The sequence below is a fragment of the Tamandua tetradactyla genome, chromosome 1 (genome assembly GCF_023851605.1).
Source record: "Tamandua tetradactyla isolate mTamTet1 chromosome 1, mTamTet1.pri, whole genome shotgun sequence".
In the NCBI taxonomy this organism is placed as follows: Eukaryota; Metazoa; Chordata; class Mammalia; order Pilosa; family Myrmecophagidae; genus Tamandua; species Tamandua tetradactyla.
The window spans coordinates 220,609,760-220,631,505 of NC_135327.1; the positions used below are offsets into that span (position 1 = coordinate 220,609,760).

General features: G+C 39.7%; 1 protein-coding gene across 17 annotated transcripts in view; it reads right to left on the reverse strand.

Annotated features, from left to right (window-relative positions):
- SVIL (supervillin) overlaps positions 1-21,746 on the reverse strand; it is a 209,602-nt gene that overhangs the window by 172,068 nt on the left and 15,788 nt on the right. The window contains exon 1 of one of the 17 annotated variants that reach the window (XM_077152559.1): positions 10,520-12,770. The exons of the other annotated variants lie outside the window; for them this stretch is intronic. The gene's annotated coding sequence lies outside the window, so the exon portion shown is untranslated. Of the gene's footprint in view, positions 1-10,519; positions 12,771-21,746 lie in introns of those variants that run through there. 17 annotated transcript variants of the gene reach the window in all.

The following is a 21,746-nucleotide window of genomic DNA, read 5'->3' on the forward strand; positions in this document are numbered from 1 at the left end:
ATAGCACCCCCTGCATCCCTGCAAGGAGACAATGTGCACCTGCATGAAGAGATGGAACAACACAAAATCAAGAGAGGAACTGCTAGCCCGGGTGCACTGTGTTTCCTAAAAATACCATTTTATGCTTTTAATGTAACCAAAGGGAGAAAGAAAGCTAAAAACAGATTTGGAATTTGTGGGAAACCAGCGCTGGAACTGCTATTTGAATGAGGGTGGACTTGATCACCAATTTGAATTAAACAGGTTTTAGGCAAAATTATAAGGAAACTGGGCATTCTGGGGTAACTGTGAATTCAAAATGAGACACAGGGCTGAAGTACCTCGGGTGTTCCTCGGCTCTGAATAAACCACAAGGGATTTCTGATATCAGAGATTAGGAAATCAGTGAACCAGGGTTCCAGGAGTCGGGACAATTTTTGCTAGAGGCCAAAAGGAGGACCTGAGGCTCCCAGAAATTAAAAGAGAGCAGAAAGGGAGATGCAGCAAGCCAAGAACTAGTGTTTCAGCAGCTACGCTAGCAGCCCCACTAAAAGGTATAGAATGTACTAGATGCTTACTTATAATGCTAATTTATAATTTCAGAGGTTAAGTAAGCTTGGCATTTCACGTGAGAAAACCTTGCTGCATGAAGCCAACCATCACACCCTAAAAACAATTACGCAAACTTTGAAGGAAAAGAAATCTCATTCTGAATTTGAAAAGAAGTCTAGGTCAGTTAAGTTAGAAACTGGATGCATGTTCATATAAACAAACTAAACATTGCTTGACAATTTCTTCAAGCTCAATTTCAGAATCAAGATGGAAGGAAAAACTGCTATCCTAGAAGAAAGTATGTGAATGCCTGCGGCTGCACCTGTTTTCAGTGAAAAGGAAATGGCCAGGCTGAAAACTGTGCCTCATCAAATGACGCTATGAAATTACGCATTTCCACGTGCTCAAAAGACATATTTGAACAACTGGCCCACAGACTGGATTTAACCTGCTCATTTTCTTTGTCTGACAGCTGAATAAAAGACTGCATTTTAATAATTTAACAATTGCTGTTTTGTCACTGTACCTTTTACTATTACAGAAATTGTGGGTTTATGGAACAACTATGCATAAAATACAGGATCCCCATAAACCACCCTATATTAATACCTTGCATTGGTGTGGAACAATTGCTATAATAGAGGATAGAATGGGATGGCATATTTTTATAAATGTACTATTATTAACTGCAGTTCGTGTTTTAACTTAGAGTTCACTGAATGGCGTAGTTTCTTCGATTCTTTTTTTTTTTTTTTTGATAATTTTTACTCCATTACCATAGATACAATCTGATATTTCCCCTTTTAATCACACCCAGATACATATTAATTACATTCTGTTAATTATGTTCATGATTTTGTGCTACAGGGCGCCTTTGGTAATGGAAGGTGGTGAGCTCTCTATACTGTTAACCATAACGTAAGGCATGTTGATGCTAAATAACCAAGAGATTTAATCTATTATGTACACCAGTAGAGCCATGTTTTAATCCTGAGCCAATCTTGTGGGATCAGCTATTTCTTTTTTTTTTTATTAATGGAAAGAAAAAAAAGAAATTAACACAACATTTAGAAATCATACCATTCTACATATGCACTCAGTAATTCTTAACATCATCACATAGATGCATGATCATCGTTTCTTAGTACATTTGCATCGGTTTAGAGGAACTAGCAACACAACAGAAAAAGATATAAAATGTTAATATAGAGAAAAGAAATAAAAGTAGTAATAATAGTAAAAAAAAAAAAAACCCTATAGCTCAGATGCAGCTTCATTAGTGTTTTAACATGATTAATTTACAATTAGGTATTATTGTGCTGTCCATTTTTGAGTTTTTGTATCTAGTCCTGTTGCACACAGATCAGCTGTTTCTTATAATCCTGATTCAACACTGTAGGTTGGAAACTTTGATTAGATTGTCTCCATGGAGATGTGATGTGCAATCATGGGTGTGGCCTTTGGATTAGATGGAGATGGGACTCCACCCATTCCAGGTGGGTCTTGATTAGTGTATTGGAATTCTTTAAAAGAGGAAACATTTTGGAGAGAGTCAGAAACAACAGAATCTACAGAGAGAGAGCCAATAGGAGCTTCAGAGCGGAGCTGACACAGATGTTGACACTTGGAGAACAGAGATGATGTTTGGAGATGCCTGGAGCCCAAGACTTCACCATAAGATGTTGCAAGCAAGAACCTGGAGAGAGCTAAGGGAAGCCAAGAGATGAAATTCAGCTCTGGAGAAGTAAAGTGAGGAGCCCCCACAGGAATAGAGGCTGAAAGCAACGGAGCCCAGGAGCAAGGGACCAGCAGATGCCAGCCATGTGACTACCCAGCTGACAATTGTGTTCCAGACCCATTGGCCTTCCTTGAGTGAAGGTAACCTCTTGCTGGTGCCTTAATTTGGACACTCTCACTTCCTTAGAACTGTAAACTTGTAACTGATTAAATTCCCCTTTTCAAAAGCCATTCCAGGTTGGTGCAACAGTGCCTCAGTGGCAGAATTCTCGCCTGCCATGCTGGAGACCTGGGTTCGATTCCCAGTGCCTGCCCAAGCAAAAAAAAAAAAAAAAAAAGCCATTCCAATTCTGGTATATCGCATTCTGGTACCTTGCAAGCTAACATAGGCATCTTTAAAAATAGAGAGCAAAGGTGTTTCAAACGGTCTCATGCTAGAACCTGGCCATAAAGATTTCTATAAACAACACCGTCAGTCCCACTTCTTGAATAAATGTTCCACCAAATAAAAACTACTGAAAGAAAAGAAGCACACACAACAGCATCACCAGAAATCCACCTGCAGTCTTCACGTGTCCCATAGGACCCAGGCAAAAACCCATTCACGGAGTCAGGGGACTGAGAGCCTCAAGTCTGAATTTCTGCTTACGATGAACCCCTCATCAGCCCTAGGAAGCAGCAGCTCTGCGCGTGAGTCTCACTCAGAGCCGGATATGGAGGGAAGCTGTGCCAGCCCTGGGAAGCCAGTTGAGCCCACATACTGATGAGGTTTCTCAGCTATGGGGGGAATTATCAATAATATTCCCTTTCAAAAAGAAGGCAAGGTTCTGTGTGCTTTGGCAACTGTTGACAGTCATCCACTGAGAAAGTATAATGGTGACACTGAAAATCAACCCTGCAGCAAACACCATTCCCAGACATTGGATCCTTTTTGATCTTCTAACGAAAATCTGTGGACCTTCTACTCCCCAGAACCAGCGTCCCTCTGGCGGAGCTGTCCTCTGTGCTGCTCTAGTGAGTGACACCTTGACTTGTGCACATGTGTCCCCTAAGGCAGGCTTCAGCTGGAGGAGGGCAGGGATAGGGCCTCTCCCCAGGCCCAGACTCTGATGGAACCCACCAGGGTCCCTGGCGAATGCATATTCCTTCCAAGAAAACACCGTATCTCCTCTCCCTTTGTTTTCAAAAATAAATCGACATCTCAGCGTCTCAATGAAACTACACCAAATACGTGAGGGGGCCCCATGCAGGGTTAAGCATAATGCAAGCCAACCTGGACATTTATTTTTGATCCAGGAAAAAGAAAAGTTGATCACTTCCTCATGATTATTCCATCATTTTCAGGGTTTCCAGTGATATTTTTAACTTTCTCTGGTATCAGTTATTTAAGGTTCCTTCTGAGCTCTGGATTTTAGGGTAAGTTGGGCCAGTTCCGGGTTAAATGCAGATACCAAGCAGCCCTGCACTTTCCCTTCACCAGGCAGGCTGGGCTTGGGGAGAGGCCCCAGCCCTCAGCTATCGGCTCCTCCAGTAGTCAGAAGGTCCCCTCTTGAAAAACCGTACCTTACACCCCAAATGCACTCCTTGTCTTCACTCTCTTTCTGTCCGAAGTGATGCAGAAGCCCCCAGCGCAGGGGAAGGGCGGGCAGGTCCCAGGCCTCAGTCGGCCAGTCCTCCACAGAGAACTGCACAAAAGACCTCAGCTGGGGGCCAGCGGGACATGGACTCATGGGAACGGGTCAGCGGGACCCCAGCATTACAGGTATTATCTGTGTTCACCCAACAACCAGGGATGTATTGAATTCTAAAATAAAATGTCATTTTGCCATACTTTTGCAATGTTTATACCACCTCTCTCTCACTCACAAGGACTGTTCTGCCATGCCCTTCCTGGTTCACCTCCCAAAGCATCTAACACAGGTCCTCAGAGAGCAGTTGTTCCATTATTTGTTGACCAAACTCCCTCTAAAATTTCATTACTCAGGAAATGAATTTTCATTTCTCGGGAAAATTTCATTCTCTCTGATCACTCCCTCTGACTGTCCCCTCTATCCACAACCAAGTCATTTACTGGAGAAATTGGAAAAAGAGTATTGGTCGCTATTATCCGAGGGAAAAATAATTTCTCCTAGAACTCAACTCTTCAAATAAGAAAGTTGTGATAAAAGATGAACTAGCTTTTAATCACTCTGTGAATTTAATCATTCATTCATGAAACATGCTCAAGCTTTGGGAGAATGACAAAGTATACCTTGCCTCTGTCCTCCAGATCTCGGGAGTAAATAAAGGGCTGAGGATGTAGGAACCCAGGCCGGCTTGGGAAAGCTCATGCTGTCCCAATACCCTTCTTGACGTGGCTTCTCCAACTCCATATTTCACTCAAATGGCGCTTCTTCCAAGAAGCCCTCCCTGGATACCAGTTGAAGGGAGGTTTCTCCCCGACTCCCAGCCCCATTGTTCATCCTCACACCCTCTCCTTTCCCTCTGAAGCACTTGGCACACTTTCTGGCTCCCTTGTCCATCTCTGCCTCCCTTTCCAACCTGAAAGCCCCATGGAGAGAGTCCAGGCCTGTTTTTTTGCACCACTCCATACCATCCATGCATACAGAGGCGTGAAATAAATATCTGTTGAGTGGGCAAACAATGAGGACACAAACGCCAGGAGGGCCAATCCTACCTCCCCAGAGAAAAGGTGGGGGAAGTGGGAACAGCTGTCCTCAATCTCAGAGGGAACTGATGGGAGCAAACAGTCACCCGCAGATACAGAATTGGGGAGACCTGGGGGACCGTGGGGAAGCTGGCTCACCTTTTTCACCTCCTTTTACTGACATAAAACAAGCAAAACTGCTACCCTTCAGGGCTACTGTCAAGTTGCCCAGCACAGAGACCCCTCCCCACCCCCAGTACCTGATCAATTAATGCCACTCCCTCCTCTCTCTTCCTGTGCCAGGCTATTTGCAGAACGAACACACACGAACACACACACACACACACACACACACACACTCACACACCATAAAATCCTCCTAGGCACAATTTAATGGACTCCAGCTACTGAGAAGTGTGGGGTAGAGGCGGGTGGCGAGGAGTGAGGGAGGTTGATGTGTAGAGAGCCCCGATCTGATCTGTGGTGCACAACCAGCCCCTCCCCCATGAGCTGTTTCAGCCCCACTCAGCCTTCTTTCCCCTGGGTCCTTCCCTCCACCAGTGAGGATGATCCAGAGAGAATGGAGGCCTTCCCTTAGTCAGGACACACAGATACCCCTCAGGGGTCCTTGGATGCGCTGCTCTAACTTTTAATGCACTTAAAGGAGCAATACAAAGAAAACAAAATCATGACCCCTCGTGCTGCCTGTGCACCAGCTTTCCATGTAAACTGAGAGGCTTGCAATGAATTTGCATAACTCATGTAAATTTGGTGACAATTTTTACAGTATTCATATGCTTTGAAATGTCATGAGGCTAAAATTAGTTTTACTGTTGTATATTTGAATACAAATAATATACACAATGAAGAGTTAGAAGTTCTTTGCTGGATATTCATAATTAAAGGAAGTTTTTTTAAGGGTCTACTTCCTGCTTCAATTTGCAACTTTCACAAAGAGATATGCAGTACAGCCAAGGCTAAGGTTGCTGCCTAAATATTCTCGGGCAGAAGGAAAAACATACATGTGATTATTCACAGCCTAATCCCAGGAACCAGTGAGGTTAAGAATTTTGAGATGGGGATTATACTGGATTATCCAGGTGAGTTTACATGTAATCACGAGAGTCCTTGTAAAAGGGACATCTGATTGCAGAGGAGAAAGTGATGTGACAACAGAAGCAGAGACTGGAGTGATGGGCTTTGAAGATAGAGGAAGAGGCCACAAGCCAAAGAATGCAGGCAGCCATAAGATGCTGAAAAAGACAAGGACCACCAGAATATACAAAGAAACCTACAAATCAACAACAAAAAAGACAAACAACCCAATTAAATGGCCAAAAGACACGAGTAGACATTTTTCCAAAGAGGAAATACAAATGGTTAAAAAGCACATCAAAAGATGCCCAACTTCACCAGCTATTAGGGAAATGCAAATCAAAACCACAATGAGATATCATTTCACATATACTAGAAAGGCCACTATTAAACAAACAGAAAACTACAAGTTTTGGATGTGGAGAAATTGAACACTTATTAGTGGGAATGAAAAATGGTGCAGCTGCTATGTCAGTCAGTTTGGTGGCTCCTCAGGAAGCTAAGTATAGAGCTGCCATATGACCCAGCAATCCTACTTCTGGTTATATATCCAGAAGAACTAAAAAGCAAGTATGCAAAAAGACATTTCACACAGATGTTCATAGTGGCATTATTTACCATCGACAGAAGATGGAAGCAACTCAAGCGTCCATCAACTGAAAAATGGATAAACAAAATGTGGTATATGCATATGATGGAAAATTATCCAGCTTTAAGAAGGAATGAAGTCCTAATGAATGTGACAACATAGATGAACCTCGATGACATTATGTTGAGTGAAATAAGCCAGACACAAAAGGCCAAATATAGTATGATCTCACTGTTGTGAACTAAGTATCATATGCAAATTCATAGACTTAAAATCTAGAATATAGGTTACCAGGAGATAGAGGGGTAGGGAATGGGAAACTGATACATAATTTGTGTAGAATTTTAAATTAATTTTTAATTAAAGGTGACTGTAAAGATGTCTGGAAATGGACAGAAGTGATGGTAGCAAATGTGTGTGTAAATAGCAGCACTGAATCATGCATGTGACAGAGGCTGAAAGGGGAAATTCCAGGTCATGTATGTCACTACAAGGAGAGCTAGAGGATGAAACAAGGGACTGTCTAACATAGTGAACCCTGTTGTGGATGATGAAGGTATTAACAGTACAAATACAAGCACGTTCTTCTACGAATTACACCAAAAGTATGCCACAGCTAACGGTGTTAGTAATAGGGTGGTATATGGGAAAAATGCACCAAATGCAAACTATAGACTATAGTTAACAGTAACATCTTCATGTTCTTCCATCAGTTGTAACAAAGGCACCACACCAAAGTTAAGTGTCATTAATGGGGGGTACATGGGGCATCAGGTTTTGCTTTTGGAGTTATGAAATGTTCTAAAATTGCGGCGAGGTAAACACAGCTCTGATTATACTGAGAGACATGAATTGTACACTTTGGATGGACTGTATGGTGTGTAAATAAAACTGTCTTAAAATAAATAAGTAAAGAAATAAAGACAATGAAATAAGAAAGGGGAGTATATGAATTCTTCCTGGAAACTCCAGAAGGAACCAGCTCTGCCAACACTTTGATTTTAGCCCCATAAGACCCATTTTGGATTTCTGACTTTCAGAACCATAAGAAAATAAATTTATATTGTTTAAGCCACTATTCTGTGGTAATGTTACAGCAGCTACAGGAAACTAATACAGTATGAGTTTTTGGCTCCAAATTATGAGATCCAAAATCTACTTAGAGGATAATTTACTACAAATCCCATACTCACATGTGCACACTTCTAATAAATAAATTCTGCATACCTTTTCTGTTTGCAAAACCTAGAGCCCTGGTTCCATTTCAGATGAAGACCCTCCCTTCATAATCCTATTCAGAGTATAATCAGCTTAAAAGCAAGAACATATTAGAAATGTGGATCTTATTTTTCCTCTATCATAAAGGTATGTTTTCTTGGACCTAATAGGGTCAATTTAGTTCTTAGATAAAATTCTTATTACATACCAAGATTAGACCTATCTGTTGGAATTGACCAAACTCTAATTTTAAAATAGGAATTGATCAAGGAGACACAATTTTATAGAATTTCATCATACCAAACTTTTAAAAAAACAAAGTTTACATGTGATATGATATAACTGTGTTTCAGGCTGTTTTTGCTTTTAGCTAAATCATATACATAATCATTTGAATCAGAACTCAAAATGCACTAATTTGATTAATTTTATATCCATTGCTTTCTCTCTATTCTAGAAACTATGATAGCAGTAATTAACCTTCAACCAACAAAAAACATGGCTCACTTGAGAAAATGCAGAAATGTACCTTAATCCATGCATTTATCCTGAAAACATTTGAAGCATCTAGAAACAAAATAATGAAGTCAAAAAGAATATCCTTCTATTTGTGTAATAAAAATAATATGTAATGGTTTAAAATTCTAAGAAGGACAGAGGAAATAAATTCAAGTAAACTTTGAGCCATGTGCTCTGATTGCATGCTGCCTGGCAGCATATACTGTGGTGATAAAAGAACTGCAAGAAATCAAGTGGCCTTCTTGGCAATCTGCTGGTGATAGAGCCACTGCTGCTGAAATTCTGATACTTCTTAATGTGGCTTGGAGCTAAGATAGAGCAAATGACTGATGGCACATGGCTGCTGGGAAGCCTGGTTTTCAAGGTGGGAAAAGGGAGAGAGAAATATGGAACTGGAGAAAAATGAGGAAGGTCCCTGTGAAGTAGGATTTGAATTGGAGAGTATCAGTATGAACTCATCATTTTTTTCTTAAATATATTTCCTAGCTCTGTGGAAAAACCCTAGAAGCAGGGATATCGCATAAGCAAAGGGCACGCCGGGTGCCCTTTCTTAGCACTATTCCCATCAAAAGGAACTAGGATCTTTGGAGAGACAGCCGATTCCAAGTTGGAGGCAATGAAAGCGTAATACGAACCTGGAGATAACAGCATCCTTTAAAAATGGAGAGTGATCACAATTCTCACCTAAGGGACCAAACTGCATCCACAGAGTGGGGCAACCTAATCCCGCAAACCTCCTGATGGGGTTAAATAAGGAGGGTGGGCATTGCCACAGATGCGCTCACCTGAATTTAACCACAGGGAAACAGGCAAATCCAGAACATCGGTCATAAGTAATGCCCAGTCTTTAAAAAAGACAGTTTCATGAAAAACAAGAAACATGGCAAGGGCTTTCATCTAGAATCAAGGACACTGCAAGAAGCCTAACCAAGAGAAATGCATTCACACCACTTAGACTGGGAGTGCGGATCCAGAAAAAGACAGACCTAGAAAGCAATGAGTGGGATCCACGAACAGGTTTTAAAGAAGGATGGCACAAACTCCAAGCAACAAACAAATGAGTTAGGAGTTAGGGATAGGGCAAAGGAGAGATAATTATTCCTTCAACAAGCAAAAAAAAAAAAAAAAAAAAAAAAAAGGCAGGCCATTCAACAACGTAAGGGAAACGAAACCCATCAAAACCCAATTTTTGAGACCGGGTGAAATCTAACAGGATGAATGTGTTTGAAAGTGGTATTATAAGCTTTCTCCTTTGAGCAATACTGCAGTTGCGACCTTAGAATTTTCGGGAGAGGACTCTACTCTGATGCTCTACCACCGACAGCATTTACGTTGGCACTGTTCATTGGTTTTCAACCTCTAGATTCGACCTATGGACACAGCAGAGAAAGTATTTCCAGCTAGACAAGGCAAATGTTATTGAGCTCAACAGGGAAAAGTAAAGAGGCAGCTGCTGAAAGGTCAAAGATGGTCGGAGGAGAAACAGAGGCGAACAGGGAAGGACAGTGGCACTAGCAGCCTCATTTCATAAAATGCGGGACTTGAGAAAAAAGAAAAGAGATGGAACAATAAAGAGTAGTGTAAGAATATCAAAACTGCAAAAGTAAACAATAGGGGAATTCACACAGTGACAGGACTAAGAAGTAACCTGTGTGTGATCTTAGCCGCGTGTGGCATAGCAGACAGATGGTCAACAGATAAGACTCAAAGCAGATACCTGGAAAACAGCTGAGTCAGCTCCCCACCAGTATTTCACAAGTAATAGCCACGAAAACAATGACAAACAGGTCCTTTCTACAGACCAGAATGGATTTGGCCTGTGGGCTCTACTTTACTGATTGACATCTATGTTTCCTGAACTATATACTACAGGATATCCCAATATATTTAAGACAATTCCTCCAAAAAAAAAGGGGGTCAGGAGGCTCCACATTCAAAGAGTTTGGAAAACAAAAGTTTCATTGCTACAAAGCAGGATTTTTACTTGAGGGCTCCCCACGGCATTTGATGCAGTGTGGCCGTGGATGCCCCAAACTGGAACACTGGGCAGGACACAGCCTCTCCCGCTGCTTGAAGACTCTGGAGCAACTAACAACCAGGGATAGCTCAAGGGCCACTGGTGACCTAGGGGACAGTTAGGGAAACATGGCATCATCTCATCCCCACCCTCGACAGGTGAACACCTGAGGCTCCGAGAGGGGGAGGCTATTGGTCACGGGCCAGGTGACGTCAGAACTGGTTCCAGGCCCAGAAGGGGCGTTCCCACCAGCCTGGGGAACAATGCGTTTAGGTGCCCGGGTCAGGGCTGGGTCAGCTCTCTCCTGCAGGACGCGCCGTGAAGCGACGTCATTGCGCAGAGGCAACAAACTTCAACCTCAGAAGTTTACAGCTACGGGGGTTGAATTTCATAATCTTCTTCAGAATGATCTCACAAGACTCACTCCTTGTGAGTCTACTTCCTTCTCTGTAACATCAGAGGAGAGTGCTGAAAAAGGAGAAAAGAACTGGGAAGAACAAAACAATCTTTTCCCTCAACTTCTTTTTTAACGATTCCAGAGCCTATTATATCTTCAGTGCTCCTAAGCACACTCTGTATTTTATGACATGTAAGTCCCGAGCAGCTGTTGATTAAGCATCGTAGGAGCAAGAGCAGGTGTCGGGGGGAGATAAGAAAGTTAAGAAGGATTGGGTACAAAACAAAAAAAAGCTTCAGAAAACTAACATCTACACATCCCTGATTTCTTGTGAAGACAATGGAAAAATATGAAACAAAGTGACATATTCCTGAACATAGAAACGGGCAGGATATAAACTGAATTATATCAGTTTTAAAAGAAAAAAGACGTGGAGGGTGTTCAAAGGATGAACAAGTGCTCCAAGCAAAGTGGAATTAAACAGGATAGGGGACACCCACCCTGAAAACAACACCCTGATGCGTGAGGTGGTTTCTGGATTATAAAATGTTCCTCCAACATCACTATTTTCTTTTCTTTTAATACATTCACCAAGCATTGCATTTTCTCCATGTTTTCCTGGTATACTTTCATAGCCAATGATTGACAGGGATGCCGGTCTGCAAAACCCTGCTGGTCAACTTAGCTTGGGGGCGGCTTTCCCCTAACCCTCACCCGCAGTGTGACAAGGACCCCTGCCTCTTCCAGAACCGTGGAAAGGCCTCCTCTGCTCTCTGGAGTTCTCTGGTCCAAACTTTCCAGGCCAAGTTGCTCCAGAGTCACCACTAGTCAACAGCCCGAGGAGGGAGGAGGTCTGCAGCTGACCTACAGACCCTGACTTGGCCCAGACCCAAAGCAAACCTCCTTACAACCCACAGCCATCCCTGCGTCAGTGCTCCTCCACCCCTGAGGCTTGTTCTAATGGCCGGCCCAGTGGGAAGGGCCTCAGGTCCCTCAGGACCACTTAATTATACCAGACAGCCTTTCGCACACTCCTCCCAGCCTGGGTGCCAGGCCGGACCAGGAGAGGAAGCTGCAGGGCAAGACAAGTGAGACACCATCTAGGTGAGGCTATGCATCTAGGTGAGAGGTGCCTACAGCGCCCCCACCCGCCACCGCAACTAACAACCAGGGACTGAAGCAGTGTAAAACATTTTTGCATTAAACACAATTTCTTTCTTTCTTTTTTTGCTTTGGTAGAACTATAGGCCACACTAGCAGCTGTTCTGGCTAAGGCGTTATTGTTGTAGTGTGTGTGTTGAGTGTGTGTGTCATTTTTAGTATTAAGCATAAGCACATCACTGATCTAGTTGGTGTCAATGAGTTAATTTCTGTTTGAATGATTTTTACCCCTTATACACTGATGTAATATTGTAATGGGTTTATCTGAATATTTTATGCAGACAGCCCAAGCTGAACTGTTATCTATGCAAATCATAATTGGTAATTAAAACTGAAATATTTAATTACAGTATAATGGAATTATTCTTCTTAGTTGAGTATGGTCAAATTTTCAAATTTAAAGCAATCTTGGAGGGTACACGGGTGGTTCAGTAGTAGAATTCTTGCCTTCCATGCCGGAGACCCAGGTTTGATTTCCGGACCATTCACCCTCAAAAAATCCAATCTAGATATTGATACAAAATTGAGTGGAGATGCAGAAGCTAGACTAGAACAGCAAAAAAAATTGGAAGAAGGAAAATAACAAATGGCATGCTCAATCATGACTGCAATTTGCTGTGGCAGAACCAGAAGAAAAAGCTGTTTTATGCATTACAATAATAAAAGGTAATAGAGCAGACACTATCAAAAAACAAGTTCAGCAAACACATGGTGAATTCGATAGGAAGTTTTCTCTTAGCAGCCAAAAAAGAACTAATGGAATTGGTCACCTGAAATAAGAATTAAATGTCAAACATAAAAATGTTAAATAACTTCTGAAAACATTTGAGTTGTAAACTTGGCCAACTAAAATACATTTCAGATTCTTGAACACACAAAAAAAGAATACCATTTTTTTTTTTTTAACATGGGCAGGCACCGGGAATCGAACCCGGGTCCTCTGGCATGGCAGGCGAGCATTCTTGCCACTGAGCCACCATAGCCCGCCCAAGAATACCATTTTTAAATGGAAAGATGATAAAGAAATTATCCAGTTATGGGAATTTTGTTAAAAATTTATAAGGAACCCTTTCCCTCTCTGCATGGGACATGACTCCCAGGGGTGTGGACCTTCCTGGCAACGTGGGACAGAGATCCTGGAATGAGCTGAGACTCAGCATCAAGGGACTGAGAAAAACCCTAGAATGAGCTGAGAATTAATATCAAGGGATTGAGAGAACCTTCTCGACCAAAGGGGGAAGAGTGAAATGAGACTAAGTGTCAATGGCTGAGAGATTCCAGAGTTGAGAGGTTATCCTGGAGGTTATTCTTATGCATTAAGTAGATATCACCTTGTTGTTCAAGATGTAGTGGAGAGGCTGGAAGGAACTGCCTGAAAGTGTAGAGTTGTGTTCCAGTAGCCATGTTTCTTGATGATGATTGAACAATGATATAGCTTTTACAATGAGACTCTGTGAATATGAAAACCTTGTGTCTGATGCTCCTTTTAGCTACTATATCAGCAGAAGAGTAGAACATATGGAATAAAAATAAATAATAGGGGGAACAAATGTTAAAATAAATTTAGTTTGAAATGCCAGTGGTAAATGAAAGTGAGGGGTAAGTGGTATGGTATGTATAATTTTTTTTTCTCTGTTATCGTTTTATTTCTTTTTCTGTTGTCTTTTTATTTCTTTTTCTAAATTGATGCAAATGTTCTAAGAAATGATGAATATGCAACTATGTGATGATATTAAGAATTACCGATTATATATGTAGAATGGAATGATCTCTTAATGTTTTGTTTGTTAATTTTTTAATTAATAAAAAAAGTTAAAAAAATTTATAAGGAAAAGAATTTTTAAAAATTATACAATAAATGAAAGATATTTAATTAATAACCCAAAAAATTGTCCACAAAATGCAAGACCTTTCTAATAATATCAAATAGCAATAGACTGAAATCCAAAAACTTGTGAGTACTTTTCCTTAGCTTTACATGAGTTGTGCAATATAAGAGCCATTGCACAATTAATACTTTGGGTACATTTTGTCTCAAGGATTTCCAAATTTATGAAGAAATGTCAATTTGTGGTCCTATCATTTAATTGATGGCATAAATATTTTTGAATCTTTTACATCTGTCAAAGAATTTCAGCTTGATTTTAAAAGAAGAACTTTCTAAAAAATGACATAGCCGACAGAAAAGACAGAAGCCTCAGAGCCAACAGAAACTTCACAGCAGAGCTGACCCAGATGTGAACAGGTGGGGAACAGAGACATGGATGCTGGGAGATGCGTGGAGCCCAGCAATCACTGCCATGAGACGTTAAGCAAGCCAAAACTTGGAGAGAGCCAAGGGAAGCCAAGAAACAAAAGCCAGCCCCAAAGAAGCAAAGTGAGGAAGCCCCACACGGACAGAGACTGAAAGCACCAGAGCCCAGGAGAAAAGGACCAGCAGAAACCACCACGTGACTTCTCAACTGACACTGCTGTTCCGGATGGTGTCAACTTTTCTTAAGTGAAGGGTTCTGTTGTGTGAGGCGGGCCCTGGGAAATAGCTGTTGCTGTAGCCACCTCTGTCCATGATGGATCTTGGTTTGGTGGGAAAGACCCTTCTGTAATAAATCCATCACACCCTCCATAGAGCTGAATTACAGCTCTATGGAGGGTGTGATGGATCTAATTGTATACCCCACCTTGGACACGTCCTTGGTTTGATCCACATTCTGGTGGGTGTAGACCCATTGTAAATAAGAACTCTTCAAGATGCTACTTCAGTTAAAGGGTGGCCTAAATGAGTCAGGTTGGATGTTCATCTGGCTTACTGAAGTCTCATCTAAGCAAAATGAAAGCCAGACCAAGAAACTATGGGGAGCAGCCAGAGGCTGGAAGTCAATGGAAACCGGAAGAGAAAGAAGACACCATCACATGCACTGCCATGCAACAGAAAGGCCAAGGAACCCCACAGATTGCTGGTCAACCAGAAGATACCCATCCTGATAGGAAGCCAAAACATTCCTACGTTAGGCCAACCAACTGTTTAGTATTAGTTTTATCAGCTAGGAAAAGATAATGTGAATCCACTTTAACCCAAGTGATCCAGGCCCTACCTGCTACGATCAAAGACTCACATCACTCAGTTCCAAGTTGCTTCAATCATATAAATTATTGCCTCCATCCCAAAGCATCCTTCAAACCCCCAAGGGCAAAGCAAAAAGATACACAACCTTACTAGGAATAAGACAAATGCAAAGTTATACAGAAATGAAGTTCTATTTTACTTGCAACTTTATCTGTCAGTTCCAAGAGCTGGGGAGGATATAGCACAAGGGAACTCTCATATACTTACAGAAGTGTAAATTGACACAGCCTCTTTGGAAAACAGTTTGGCAATATTTAGTAAAATTGAAGATGTATAAACATTATGACTAGCAATTCCACTCACAGGTTTATACTTACAGAAACCATCTACGTGCACAAGGAAACATGCATAAGAATGTTCATAGCCTCTGTTTGTGATAGCAAAAAAAATGGAACAATTGAAATGTCTAATGAGAGGAAAACAAATTGTGGTACATTAGTGAAACGGAATATTATGAAGCAGTGAAAATGAATGGAGCTATATGTAGCAACATTGACAAATCTTAATTCATATAGGTGAAAAAAGCTGCAGAGGAACATGTACACTATAATATCATTTATATAAATAAATACATATAAAAAGAACTTTCAGGTGGACCACGGTGGCTCAGCAGGCAGAGCTCTCACCTGCCATGCTGGAGACCGGGGTTCAATTTCTAGTGCCTGCCCATGCAAAACAAAAAAAATACTTTCTATCACAACAGTAGTTTCTAACTAAGCAAGGTCAAATATCCAGACTTAATGGATTTTTAAAACAAAGAGACTTGTGTTTCTCTTACTGCTTAATTCCCCTCTATGTACATTTATATTTGGTTTCCTAAAATAGAGTCTATGAAATCTGTCATGGATATTCATGTTAAAATAGTTCAACATTTCCATGCAAGTCTTATGAATTATCATCAGGTTCTGGTACCGCTCAAAGAAATAGAAACAATGAATTTAATGACCATGTTGAGTTGTGGAAAAGCTTTACAAAGATTCACTATACAGTTAACTCCATTCAAAAAAAAATTAAACAAAAGGAATGCTTGCTAATACACAATAAAGACAAAAAATAGCAGTGTGATTTATGTTTTCTCATAATCATCCTACTACACACGAAAGACCTAAATTTGAAGGTTCCAAGGAAATTAAAAGCTTATTTGTAACATGGAGAGAATAATGTACATCAATACTTTTCATACAATAACTAAAAAGTATGGTTTTATAGATTTTTCTAACACGAATCAAAATGCAAAAGATTTACTTGAAATCAAAAGTGTTATATAAATTGCCTTTAAAAACTACAGGAAAAATCTGCTGCTTTGTTGATTTAGATAAATTTAGAGGTACTTTTCAATTTTTACAATACCCCTTTGCATGTGACCTTAATAATACTGAATTGACAGGAGTTAGTAAATTTACATAATTCGAACAGCTATAGCGTCAAAACATACACTTTTGCATCAAAACATCAAACTAATTCCTCAAAAAGAGACGAACCAGTTTTTGACAAACTGATTTTTTTTCTCAACTCAGTTATTGAAAAGCTAAGTATGTTTGGAACTTGGTGTCACAAGTCTACTTTGTCAATCATTAAATTTTATGATATCCAGATACAGATCAATATTTCAGATAAAAACATCATATCGAAAATTAAAACTGCTGCACCTGTAATATTCAACATTAGGTTCAAAGAAAGAATATATAATATCTCATTAATATTCCTATATGGATTACATTTTAAAATATTTTGAGGTATACTGGATTAAATAAAATATTTTACTAAAATTAATTCTACTTGTTTCTTTTTTATTTTTTAATGTGACTACCAGAAAACTAAAAATTATGTATATGGCTCATATTATATTTCTATTGAACAAGTCTTTTTCCAGAAGTATCAATATCATCTGAGAATTTCTTAGAAATGTAGACTCTTAGGCCCCACCAGGAACCTACTAAATAGAATCTTCATTTTAGCAAAAACGTCAGGTTTGGTCAAGCTGAAGTAATAGGAACCAGATTTACCCTATTGCCTGAAACAACCAAAACAAAGAAACCAGACAAAATACATTAAACAATGGTTTTCAGAACATGGGACGTTGGGTAACAAAGGATAATGATTCCGCAGAATTGAAAACAAATGAGGTGAGCCTATGTCTGTCCCAGCTTAGGCCCTTGAAATATTTCCTGGCCATACAAGGGGTGGGGGAACCCGAGAATTGCCCAGTAGATCCCCTGTGTTGAGGATATAGAGCTCAGTGTCTGGGACAACCAAAAAAGCTAGAGTTTGCACGACAAAGTACCAAAGAACAGAAAACTACACAGAGAGAGAACTCCAGAGATGTGCAGTGTTGCCCAATATGCAGCTGAGAGCTAGTCTGTGCATGTGTGTAAGAAAACTGCCTGCGGCTAGGGAAGGAATCTCTGGGCTTAAATGAATGCCTGTTTCCACCAGACAGATTGGAAAAACTCATAATTCATAGGGCACTGAGTAGAGTATTCAGGAAGATCTTGCCTCATTCGTTGTGAATAACCAGCCCTAAACTGAGCAGTGTTTCAGTCCCACCTAACAAATCTTAAAAGCAAGACCCAAAAGAATCAAACTGTCTCCAAATAATTTAGCTGCATCCCAAAACAAAGCTCAAGAAATTTATAGTAATACAAAGATATCTAGTATCTAAGAAGATGAAATTTACAATGTCTACCATCTAATAAAAAAAAAAAGATCAGGTATGCAAAGAAGCAGGAAAATATAGCCCAATAGAAGGAGAAAAGTTAATCAATTGGAATTAAGACAGATATTAGAATTGGTAGGTAAGTACTGATACTCAAGATTTTAAGTAGAGATATAGACTATGCAAAAACAAATCAAATTTCTAGAGATGAAATCTACAATGTGTGAAATGAAAAACACACTGGATAGAAGTAATGGCAGATCGGACACTGCAGTGAGCTTAAAGTCAGCAATAGAAGCTATACAAAATAAAAAACAGAAAAGAGAGTTAGAAAAAAAATGAACAGAGCACGAGTGAGCTATGAAGACAATTCAAGTGACCTACATGTACATGAAACTAGAGTTTACAAATGAGGGGGAGTAGAAATTATATTTAAAAAAATAATGGCTGAAGGGAGTACAAGGGTGATGCAGTGGTAGAATTTTCACCTGCCATGTGGGAGACTTGGGTTCGATTCCTAGTCCATGCACCTCCCCAAAACAAACACAGAAAAAACAAACGGTGCTGCAGTAACAGTATAGTCACATGGAAAAAGAAAGATATGTGACCCTGGGCATATAACACATAAATAATAATTATAATAATAATAATATAATAATAATAATAATGGCTGAAAATATTCCAAACTTAATAAAAATATAAACCCATAGATCCAAGAAGCTCAACTAACCCCAAGTACAAGAAACATGAAGAAAAATACACCAAAGTACATCTTAATCAAATTGTTCAAAACCAGAGATAAAGAAAAAGTCTTTCAAGCAGGCAGAGGAAAAAAAAGACACATTTCGTACCAAGGAACACTGAAAAGAGCAACAGCAGATTTTATGTTGAAAACAATGCTAGTGACAGGACTGTGAAGCAACATCTTTAAAAAACTCAAAGGTAAAACCTGTCAACCTAGTATTCAACACTCAGCAAAAAGTATCATTCAAAAACTGATTTTTTAACACAGACTTTATCAGACCTGTAAAAGTAAAAAGAATTGATCATCAACAGTCCTGCCTGACAAGAAATCTAAAAGTCCATTAAGCACAAGGGAAATGGTAACAAGTAGAAACACGGATCTACACAAAGGAATAGGGAGCACTGGAAATGCTAACTACATGGGTAAATAAATACTTTTCAAATTATTTGAATATCTTTAAAAGATAATTGATTGCTCAAACAAAAACAGTAGTAATACATGGAATAGAAAAATACATAACAATGCAAAGACCAAGATTTAAGTAGACTATTGTAGGGTTCCTATATTATATGTGAAATGGTATAACATTATTTAAAGATAGACTGTGAGAAGTTAAAGATGTATAACTTATACTCTATGGAAACCCGTAAAATAGCTAAACAATGAGATACAGCTAATAAGCAAAGAAGGGAGAGAAAATGGAATCATAAAAACCCAACCCAAAAAAAGAGCAGAAAAAAAGGAAAAGTGTTTTCTAGTTTGCTAGCTGCCAGAATGCAATATACCAGAAACAGAATGGCTTTTAAAAAGGGGAATTTAATAAGTTGCTAGTTTATAGTTCTAAGGCCAAGAAAATGTCCCAATTAAAACAAGTCTATAGAAATGTGCAATTAAAGGCATCCAGAGAAAGATACCTTGGTTCAAGAAGGCAGATGAAGTTCAAGATTTCTTTCTCAAGTGAGAAGGCACACGGCAAACATAATCAGAACTTCTCTCTCAGCTGGAAGGGCACATGGCGAGCATGGCATCATCTGCTAGCTTTCTCTCCTGGTTTCCGGTTTAATGAAGATCCTCAGGAGGCATTTTCCTTCTTCATCTCCAAAGGTTGCTGGCTGGTTCTCTCTGCTTCTTGTGGCTATGTCGTTCTTCTCTGCTCTATCTGAATTTCTCATTCTCCAAAATGTTTTCTCTTTTATAGGACTCCAGTAAACTGATCAAGACCCACCCAAATGGGTAGAGACACATCTCCCCTAATCCAGTTTAACAACCACTCTTGATTGGGTTACATCTCCAGGGAGCTGATCTAATTATATACAGTATTGAATAGGATTATCTGCCTTTATGAAATGGGATTTTGATTAAAACATGGCTTTTCCAGGGGACATACATCCTTTCAAACCAGCACAAAGGGGAACAAAGAAGAGATGGGTAAATAAATTTAAAAAAAAATAGATGATAGACTTAAACCTAACCATATCAATAATCACATTAAATGTAAATAGTCTAAGTATCCCAATTAAGAGGCAAAGATTGTCAAATTGGAAGAAAATAAAAGCAAGTTCCAACTATATGCAAGAAATGCACTTTAAATATAAAGTAAACTGGTTAACATTAAAATTGATGGAAAAAGACATATGATGCTAACAACCATCATGAAACTGCTGGAGTTGCTTTATTAATATCAGACAAAGCAGATTTTAGAGCAACTGATATTACTCAGTATAAAGAAAGGAATTCCTTGATGATCAAGGGCCAATTCACCAAGCAGACCCAATTCTAAACATTCATGCACCTAATAACTGTGCTTCAAAATACAAGAAGCAAAAACTGACAGAACTGCAAGGAGAAAAAGACAAATTCATAGTATATTACATATTTCAAATCTCTCAGTATTTGATAGAAGAGCAGAATAAAAGGAAAACAGTTAAAAAATAAACGACGTCAACAAGATCCCCAGGTAAAGCGCATGCATGTAAAAGTTTGAAAAGCACTATTCTATATTACCAGTAGGTGGGTAGACAGTCCATATCAAGGACAGCCTTTGGCAAAAATTTTCTTTTGGCTTCTTTTTGGGGTCATTATTACAGCGTTCTTTTGTCTCACTTGCAGGCTAAGCAGGAGTCAGGGGAGAGGACCTTTTCAGGAAAACTAACCTTAAAAAATAAAACATGGAACTATTAAGCTTTACCATCAGGGAAACCCCCGAGTCTGTCTCAAACATTAAGGATTCCCAAGTCAATAGGTTGATCTTGAAGCTGCCTACCTATAATTATGCCTAAGAATTACTTCCAGGAAACCTCTTTTGTTGCTCAGATGTGGCCTCTCTCTCTCTAAGCCCAATTCTGCAAGTGAAATCATTATCCTTCTCCCTACATGAGACATGACATCCAGCTGTGAAAGTCTTGCTGGCGACGTGGCACATGATTCACAGGGATAAGCCTGGCTCAGCACTGTGGGATCAGCAATGCTATCCTGACCAAAAGGGTGGGGTGGGGGGGAACGAAATACAAAAGCCACTGATACAAAATAAGGTATCAGTGGCTAAGAGAGTTCAAATAGTTGAGAGGCTATTCTGGAGGCTACTTGTACCTAAGCTTCAGCTAAATATTTCTAGTTACCATGATTTGCCAACCCCCAACCCAAAACATCTAGGATTCTATAAAAAGTTTCATGCACTAAGATTACTTTCCAGAAACCTACAACTTCCGGATGGGTTCCTAGGCCAGATAAGTCCTGAAACTCAGAGGGGCCAGGCTCTCCAAGAATATTAACTACTTCCATCCTCCTATTCCATACTATCAACAACCCCTTTCAACATGAAAAAGAATGGGCACAGCCCAAGACCCCTAAAGAATGAGAGAAGAATCAGAGGATAAGGCAGAGTTATAACTGAGAAGACAGGATTTAACAAATGAGTATGGCTGCCTGATCATTATATTGATATTTCTTTTAGTCTTCAGTGTCTTAGACCACCTAGAAGGAAAAACCTAAAATTGTGGAACTGCAACCCATACCAAACTCAGAAATCTGTTCTATAACTATGTGTTACAATGTGTTTTAAAATTTATTGCTCTTTTGCATATATGTGATAGTTCACAATAAAAATGTTTTAAAAAGTAAATCATGGAATTTAGAAATTGTAGAGTTGAAAGACTCTAGGCTTCATCAGTACCTTATAAAGCTGAATATATGATCAGCACCCCCACTCAGATGTAACTCCTGGGGAATTAATGTACTTCCCCATGGGGCTACTCTAAGAGTCCCTGTGAGGTGAGGTGTAGACAATACCTAGCACATAGCCTAACACGGA